Here is a 9,452-nt window from a genome sequence, read left to right on the forward strand (position 1 = left end):
GAGTCTTCTTTAACACACCAACACTGGCAGTTTATCCCACTAATCAGAGGTCTAGAAGGAGTCATAGTACCACTAATCAGAGGTCTAGAAGGAGTCATAGTTCCACTAATCAGGAGGTCTAGAAGGAGTCATAGTACCACTAATCAGGAGGTGTAGAAGGAGTCATAGTTACACTAATCAGGAGGTCTAGAAGGAGTCATAGTTCCACTAATGAGGAGGTCTAGAAGGAGTCATAGTTCCACTAATCAGAGGTCTAGAAGGAGTCATAGTACCACTAATCAGGAGGTCGAGAAGGAGTCATAGTTCCACTAATCAGAGGTCTTGAAGGAGTCATAGTTCCACTAGTCAGGAGGTCTAGAAGGAGTCATAGTTACACTAATCAGGAGGTCTAGAAGGAGTCATAGTACCACTAATCAGGGGGTCTAGAAGGAGTCATAGTAACACTAATCAGAGGTCTAGAAGGAGTCATAGTTCCACTAATCAGGAGGTCTAGAAGGAGTCATAGTAACACTAATCAGAGGTCTAGAAGGAGTCATAGTTCCACTAATCAGAGGTCTAGAAGGAGTCATAGTTCCACTAGTCAGGAGGTCTAGAAGGAGTCATAGTTCCACTAATCAGGAGGTGTAGAAGGAGTCATAGTTCCACTAGTCAGGAGGTCTAGAAGGAGTCATAGTTCCACTAATCAGAGGTCTAGAAGGAGTCATAGTTACACTAATCAGGAGGTCTAGAAGGAGTCATAGTTCCACTAGTCAGGAGGTCTAGAAGGAGTCATACTACCACTAATCAGGAGGTGTAGAAGGAGTCATAGTTACACTAATCAGGAGGTCTAGAAGGAGTCATAGTTCCACTAGTCAGGAGGTCTAGAAGGAGTCATACTACCACTAATCAGGAGGTGTAGAAGGAGTCATAGTTACACTAGTCAGGAGGTCTAGAAGGAGTCATAGTTACACTAATCAGGAGGTCTAGAAGGAGTCATAGTACCACTAATCAGGGGGTCTAGAAGGAGTCATAGTAACACTAATCAGAGGTCTAGAAGGAGTCATAGTTCCACTAATCAGAGGTCTAGAAGGAGTCATACTACCACTAATCAGGAGGTGTAGAAGGAGTCATAGTTACACTAATCAGGAGGTCTAGAAGGAGTCATAGTTCCACTAGTCAGGAGGTCTAGAAGGAGTCATACTACCACTAATCAGGAGGTGTAGAAGGAGTCATAGTTACACTAGTCAGGAGGTCTAGAAGGAGTCATAGTTACACTAATCAGGAGGTCTAGAAGGAGTCATAGTACCACTAATCAGGGGGTCTAGAAGGAGTCATAGTAACACTAATCAGAGGTCTAGAAGGAGTCATAGTTCCACTAATCAGAGGTCTAGAAGGAGTCATAGTACCACTAATCAGGAGGTCTAGAAGGAGTCATAGTAACACTAATCAGAGGTCTAGAAGGAGTCATAGTTCCACTAATCAGAGGTCTAGAAGGAGTCATAGTTCCACTAGTCAGGAGGTCTAGAAGGAGTCATAGTTCCACTAATCAGGAGGTGTAGAAGGAGTCATAGTTCCACTAGTCAGGAGGTCTAGAAGGAGTCATAGTTCCACTAATCAGAGGTCTAGAAGGAGTCATAGTTACACTAATCAGGAGGTCTAGAAGGAGTCATAGTTCCACTAGTCAGGAGGTCTAGAAGGAGTCATACTACCACTAATCAGGAGGTGTAGAAGGAGTCATAGTTACACTAATCAGGAGGTCTAGAAGGAGTCATAGTTCCACTAGTCAGGAGGTCTAGAAGGAGTCATACTACCACTAATCAGGAGGTGTAGAAGGAGTCATAGTTACACTAATCAGGAGGTCTAGAAGGAGTCATAGTTCCACTAGTCAGGAGGTCTAGAAGGAGTCATAGTACCACTAATCAGGAGGTGTAGAAGGAGTCATAGTTCCACTAATCAGGAGGTGTAGAAGGAGTCATAGTTCCACTAATCAGAGGTCTAAAAGGAGTCATAGTTCCACTAGTCAGGAGGTCTAGAAGGAGTCATAGTTCCACTAATCAGAGGTCTAGAAGGAGTCATAGTTCCACTAATCAGGAGGTGTAGAAGGAGTCATAGTTCCACTAATCAGAGGTCTAGAAGGAGTCATAGTACCACTAATCAGGAGGTCTATAAGGAGTCATAGTAACACTAATCAGAGGTCTAGAAGGAGTCATAGTTCCACTAATCAGAGGTCTAGAAGGAGTCATAGTACCACTAATCAGGAGGTCTAGAAGGAGTCATAGTAACACTAATCAGAGGTCTAGAAGGAGTCATAGTTCCACTAATCAGAGGTCTAGAAGGAGTCATAGTACCACTAATCAGAGGTCTAGAAGGAGTCATAGAACCACTAATCAGAGGTCTAGAAGGAGTCATAGTACCACTAATCAGAGGTCTAGAAGAAGTCATAGTTCCACTAATCAGAGGTCTAGAAGGAGTCATAGTACCACTAATCAGGAGGTCTAGAAGGAGTCATAGTTCCACTAATCAGAGGTCGAGAAGGAGTCATAGAACCACTAATCAGGAGGTCTAGAAGGAGTCATAGTTCCACTAATCAGAGGTGTAGAAGGAGTCATAGTTCCACTAATCAGAGGTCTAGAAGAAGTCATAGTTCCACTAATCAGAGGTCTAGAAGGAGTCATAGTACCACTAGTCAGGAGGTCTAGAAGAAGTCATAGTTCCACTAATCAGAGGTCTAGAAGGAGTCATAGTACCACTAGTCAGGAGGTCTAGAAGAAGTCATAGTTCCACTAATGAGGAGGTCTAGAAGGAGTCATAGAACCACTAATCAGAGGTCTAGAAGGAGTCATAGTACCACTAATCAGAGGTCTAGAAGAAGTCATAGTTCCACTAATCAGAGGTCTAGAAGGAGTCATAGTACCACTAGTCAGGAGGTCTAGAAGAAGTCATAGTTCCACTAATCAGAGGTCGAGAAGGAGTCATAGAACCACTAATCAGGAGGTCTAGAAGGAGTCATAGTTCCACTAATCAGAGGTGTAGAAGGAGTCATAGTTCCACTAATCAGAGGTCTAGAAGGAGTCATAGTACCACTAATCAGAGGTCTAGAAGGAGTCATAGTACCACAAATGAGGAGGTCTAGAAGGAGTCATAGTACCACCAATCAGGAGGTCTAGAAGGAGTCATAGTAACACTAATCAGGAGGTCTAGAAGGAGTCATAGTACCACTAATCAGAGGTCTAGAAGGAGTCATAGTTCCACTAATCAGGAGGTCTAGAAGGAGTCATAGTACCACTAATCAGGAGGTGTAGAAGGAGTCATAGTTACACTAATCAGGAGGTCTAGAAGGAGTCATAGTTCCACTAATGAGGAGGTCTAGAAGGAGTCATAGTTCCACTAATCAAAGGTCTAGAAGGAGTCATAGTTCCACTAGTCAGGAGGTCTAGAAGGAGTCATAGTTCCACTAATCAGGAGGTCTATAAGGAGTCATAGTACCACTAATCAGGAGGTGTAGAAGGAGTCATAGTAACACTAATCAGGAGGTGTAGAAGGAGTCATAGTAACACTAATCAGAGGTCTAGAAGGAGTCATAGTTCCACTAATCAGGAGGTCTAGAAGGAGTCATAGTACCACTAATCAGGAGGTGTAGAAGGAGTCATAGTAACACTAATCAGGAGGTGTAGAAGGAGTCATAGTTCCACTAATCAGAGGTCTAGAAGGAGTCATAGTTCCACTAATCAGGAGGTGTAGAAGGAGTCATAGTTCCACTAATCAGAGGTCTAGAAGGAGTCATAGTTCCACTAGTCAGGAGGTCTAGAAGGAGTCATAGTTCCACTAATCAGGAGGTCTAGAAGGAGTCATAGTTCCACTAATCAGGAGGTCTAGAAGGAGTCATAGTTCCACTAATCAGGAGGTCTATAAGGAGTCATAGTACCACTAATCAGGAGGTGTAGAAGGAGTCATAGTAACACTAATCAGGAGGTGTAGAAGGAGTCATAGTTCCACTAATCAGAGGTCTAGAAGGAGTCATAGTTCCACTAATCAGGAGGTGTAGAAGGAGTCATAGTTCCACTAATCAGAGGTCTAGAAGGAGTCATAGTTCCACTAATCAGAGGTCTAGAAGGAGTCATAGTTCCACTAGTCAGGAGGTCTAGAAGGAGTCATAGTTCCACTAATCAGAGCTCCTAAAATGACACAGGCATGGAAATCGTTTCTGATAACTGAAATAAATAAATGCAATATCATAGAACATTTATTTTAGTCGGATCAACCTGCATAATTAATAATATTGTAGTTTCTTATCCATGGAATCTAATTTAGTCCAGTATTTTAGATCATTAATGTGTTATTTTATAGATTAAAAATCAATTTGTAGAATTAAATAAAACAAATTAAAACAGGAGAACAAGTAGAAAGATCCGTTTCTAAAATAAAATCATTAAGAAGCGATGAAAAGAGTTTGTCTGGAGTTTGCTCTTGAGTGTCAAACTGAACCCACCCGGTCTGATAACTCGGATCTAAACATCTGAACATCTGCACAGAGACTCACCTCTGATCTGCTCAGCCTCAAGGATTTCTGGGTTCAGATTTATTCTCACCTCTTAGCCTGAGGCGGATCAGACGATCTGAAAACAGACGAATCTTCTGCCTTTATGTTGGTGAACTCTGAGTCTGTCTGCAGCTGGTTGGTCATCAGTGGATGAGGATCAGCTGAGTTCAGGTAGGAGGAGGAGATTAAGCCTCCTGTCGTCCTGCGGGTCAAATTGACCCGTTTAAAAGTTTGAATATGTGGGAAAAAAATAAAAAAATTCACAGTGAAACTTCTGATGTCCACATTTTTCAGGAAATTTTTGCACATTTTTAGGTGGAAAAAAAAGTTCAAAATGTTTCTTAAAAACATTCACAAAAAATCAACCAAAATTCACTGGATTTTGGTTGATTTTTTTGTTGAAAATGTGGACATCAGAAGTTTTACTGTGAAAATATATATATTTTCCACATTTTCAAATTTTAAAACGGGTTAGTTTGACCCGCAGGACGACACGAGGGTTAAACCCGATTTAAAATGAGAATCTGAATTAAATCAGGCCTCTGGTTTCTGCCAAATGCTGGATGTTTGTGAACATTTCTGACCAGAGGGCGAATGAAGGTCGACTCTAACTGGATTTATTTTATCTTTATAATATTTTGGGTCGTACCACCTGCAGCGGAGCCGGAGGTGGGGGGACAGGAAACACCACACAGTCAATCAGTCAATCATTCAGTCCATGCTAACCCATGCTAGCCCACACTAACTCATGCCAATGGGCCTTCCTGCAGATTTAGTTTTTCTTCTGACTGAACAGAAAGCAGTTCCTCAAACAGACGTTCATCAGATCTAAATCCAGGTAACCGTCTGACCTCATCACCTGTCTGAGTTATCCAGAAGTTCTTCTTCCTGGAAGCTAATTTCTGCTTTTCATTTCAGTTCTCGAAACTGAAACAAAAACAGAATCAAAAACAACCAAAATGAGTCCAGAATGAAAAACATTTTTATACAATCTCCTTGGACAAGAATTGATTGTCAAATTATTTTATTATTATCATAAATGTTTCTAATGATTCCATTAAATCCTGCCCACTCATTCAGCACATTAGCTTCCCTCAGTTAGCATCCTCAATTAGCTTTCCTCCGTTACCATTCCACCATTAGCTTTCCGCAGCTAGCATCCTCCATTAGCATCCCTCCATTAGCTTTCCTTTGTTAGCATCTCTCTGTAAGCTTCCCTCAGCTAGCGTCCTCCATTAGCATCTGTCTGTTAGCATCCCTCCATTAGCTCCCCTCAGCTAGCATCCCTCTCCTCGCTCCTCTCCATGCATGGCTCTAATTTTAGCTCCTGAAGTCGGGCCCTTGGGGGCCAAGGCTGGTCTGAAAAGGTGCTGCATGCCTCCTACTGCATGCTTCCTGCTGCATGGAACCTGCTGCATGCCTCCTACTGCATGCTTCCTGCTGCATGCTTCTTGCTGCATGCCTCCTGCTGCATTCTTCCTGCTGCATGGAACCTGCTGCATGCTTCCTGCTGCATGGACCCTGCTGCATGCTTCCTGCTGCATGCTTCCTGCTGCATGGAACCTGCTGCATGCCTCCTGCAGCATGCTTCCTGCTGCATGCCTCCTGCTGCATGGAACCTGCTGCATGCTTCCTGCTGCATGGATCCTGCTGTATGCTTCCTGCTGCATGCCTCCTGCTGCATGGAACCTGCTGCATGCCTCCTGCTGCATGCCTCCTGCTGCATGGAACCTGCTGCATGCCTCCTGCTGCATGCTTCCTGCTGCATGCCTCCTGCTGCATGCTTCCTGCTGTATGCTTCCTGCTGCATGCTTCCTGCTGCATGCTTCCTGCTGCATGCCTCCTGCTGCATGCTTCCTGCTGTATGCTTCCTGCTGCATGCCTCCTGCTGCATGCTTCCTGCTGCATGCCTCCTACTGCATGCTTCCTGCTGCATGCTTCTTGCTGCATGCCTCCTGCTGCATTCTTCCTGCTGCATGGAACCTGCTGCATGCTTCCTGCTGCATGGACCCTGCTGCATGCTTCCTGCTGCATGCTTCCTGCTGCATGGAACCTGCTGCATGCCTCCTGCTGCATGGATCCTGCTGTATGCTTCCTGCTGCATGCCTCCTGCTGCATGCTTCCTGCTGCATGCCTCCTGCTGCATGCCTCCTGCTGCATGGAACCTGCTGCATGCCTCCTGCTGCATGCTTCCTGCTGCATGCCTCCTGCTGCATGCTTCCTGCTGTATGCTTCCTGCTGCATGCCTCCTGCTGCATGCTTCCTGCTGCATGCCTCCTGCTGCATGCCTCCTGCTGCATGCTTCCTGCTGCATGCCTCCTGCTGCATGCTTCCTGCTGCATGCCTCCTGCTGCATGCTTCCTGCTGCATGCCTCCTGCTGCATGCCTCCTGCTGCATGGAACCTGCTGCATGCCTCCTGCTGCATGGAACCTGCTGCATGGATCCTGCTGTATGCTTCCTGCTGCATGCCTCCTGCTGCATGCCTCCTGCTGCATGGATCCTGCTGCATGCTTCCTGCTGCATGCTTCCTGCTGCATGCTTCCTGCTGCATGGAACCTGCTGCATGCCTCCTGCTGCATGCTTCCTGCTGCATGCCTCCTGCTGCATGGAACCTGCTGCATGCTTCCTGCTGCATGGATCCTGCTGTATGCTTCCTGCTGCATGCCTCCTGCTGCATGCCTCTTGCTGCATGGATCCTGCTGCATGCTTCCTGCTGCATGGAACCTGCTGCATGCCTCCTGCTGCATGCCTCCTGCTGCATGCTTCCTGCTGCATGCCTCCTGCTGCATGGAACCTGCTGCATGCCTCCTGCTGCATGGAACCTGCTGCATGCCTCCTGCTGCATGGAACCTGCTGCATGCTTCCTGCTGCATGGATCCTGCTGTATGCTTCCTGCTGCATGCCTCCTGCTGCATGCCTCCTGCTGCATGCCTCCTGCTGCATGGATCCTGCTGCATGCTTCCTGCTGCATGGATCCTGCTGCATGCTTCCTGCTGCATGGAACCTGCTCCATGCTTCCTGCCGCATGGATCCTGCTGCATGGAATCTGCTGCATGGAACCTGCTGCATGCTTCCTGCTGCATGGAATCTGCTGCATGGAACCTGCTGCATGCTTCCTGCTGCATGCGGTGGAGCTGTAAATAGCAGCGTGTGATGGACGTTATATAAGCTGTTCATGAATGGGGGGTCGTTTCTGCTGCAGCTGCTGCCGACCATCAGAACCTACAGGAAGCTGCAATCAGCTGATCTCATTCATGGACGACTTTCAAACGTCTCAAGAGGTCAGAAGGATCCGGTTTGGACGAGATGCTGGGATTCAAGTGAAAATCAAATCTAGAAATATGGTAAATCTATATCTATAAATCTATGAATATAAATCTATAACTCTAAATCTATTATTATAAATCTATCTATAAATCTCAGATTCTGAGTCCTCCAAACAGAAGTCATCTCTGAGTCTCTCTTCATGATGTTCTGGTTCCTCAGAGCACTTTAGAACCTCAGCGGTTCTTCACACGTTCTCTGCTCTTCATCATCTGTTTCTCTGAACTAACCGGTCATCGTAACGAAGGATGGGACTGAAGATGGAATCAATCTGGTGGAAGAAGAACTCCTGAGAAACAGAGAAATGCTAATGGTTCAGTGAGCTAATGGCTTCAGTTTAGATGTTTGGAGATGAGCTTCTAGCAACAATAAAGAGAAGTTTGAAAGTTCAAAGATAAAAAAAACAATCTCGAATAAAAAATCCACAAACTGAGCCAGAGATCCGCCTGAAGTTCACCACAAACCTGAAAACGTTTCTGCTGTCAGATGGAGACCACAAACATGCTAGCATACACTGGAAAAAATGCTCTTCTCAAAACAAGAAAAAAACTAAATTTAAGCATCCCTCCATTAGCTTCTCTCCGTTAGCATCCCTCCATTAGCTTCTCTTTGTTAGCATCCCTCCATTAGCATCCCTCCATTAGCATCTGTCTGCACTAGCTTTCCTCAGGTAGCATCCTCCATTAGCTTCCCTCCATTAGCTTTCCTCAGGTAGCATCCTCCATTAGCTTCCCTCCATTAGCTTTCCTCAGGTAGCATCCTCCATTAGCTTCCCTCCATTAGCTTTCCTCAGCTAGCATCCCTCCATTAGCTTCCCTCTGTTAAGAAAATTCCAAGTTTTATTTTTTAAAAAAATGGCAAGAAAATTCTTGTCAATATCTTCACAAAATGAGTAAGAATTTTCAAGAAAATGTCCAAAAAATATCTAAAGTGATCACATATATTTCAGTAAAACTTCTAATATTTTCTTTAAGAACATTCACAAAAAATCAACCAAAATACAGCAAATTTTTTTTTGTGAATGTTTTTAAGAGACGTCTTTTTTTGTCCACCAAAAAATGTTAAAAACTTCCCAACAATGTTGGAGGTTCTTTATATGTTCTAAGGTTCTGATTATTTCCAGCCAATCACCGCCTCTCCTCTGCTCCAGCTGCATGTTGATCACATGAATATTTCATGTGGTTCCATCAGAGTTCCTCAGCAGCTCTCTGAGGTTCTGAATGTAGGCCGGGAGGATGGGGGAGGATATGGGGGAGGATGGGGGAGCTAATGAGGACGCTGCCTCTGATTGGTGCAGGGGGCTGACAGGCCGGAGGGAAGCAGCAGAACCAAGAACCGACGTTAAAGCTGCAGCGCTGGGCTGGTTCACAGGATTCAACCGTCGTGTCGTCCTGCGGCTCAAAATGACCCGTTTGAAAGTTTGAAAGTGTGGAAAAAATAGTTTCACAGTAAACTTCTGATGTCCACGTTTTCAACATTTTTGAGAAATTTATGAACATTTTTAGTGGAAAAAAAAGAAATGCTTCTTTTTTTCCACTAAAAAAAATCAACCAAAATCTCACTGGATTTCTGTTGATTTTTTTCTGAACGTTCTTAAAGAAGCCCTTA

The 9,452-nt window shown here is 44.8% G+C and overlaps 1 long non-coding RNA gene across 1 annotated transcript; it reads left to right on the plus strand.

The window, feature by feature from the left end:
- The first annotated feature begins 13 nt into the window (after positions 1–13).
- LOC127537038 (uncharacterized) lies at positions 14–4,748 on the plus strand. The gene is made up of 12 exons (XR_007946360.1): positions 14–285; positions 454–487; positions 521–621; positions 1,332–1,532; positions 1,702–1,735; positions 1,940–1,972; positions 2,007–2,140; positions 2,174–2,505; positions 3,040–3,072; positions 3,141–3,275; positions 3,782–3,883; positions 4,119–4,748. It is a non-coding gene; the product is annotated as an uncharacterized LOC127537038 (long non-coding RNA).
- The last annotated feature ends 4,704 nt before the right edge of the window (positions 4,749–9,452 follow it).

The sequence above is a fragment of the Acanthochromis polyacanthus genome, chromosome 1 (assembly GCF_021347895.1).
Source record: "Acanthochromis polyacanthus isolate Apoly-LR-REF ecotype Palm Island chromosome 1, KAUST_Apoly_ChrSc, whole genome shotgun sequence".
NCBI classification, from domain to species: Eukaryota; Metazoa; Chordata; class Actinopteri; family Pomacentridae; genus Acanthochromis; species Acanthochromis polyacanthus.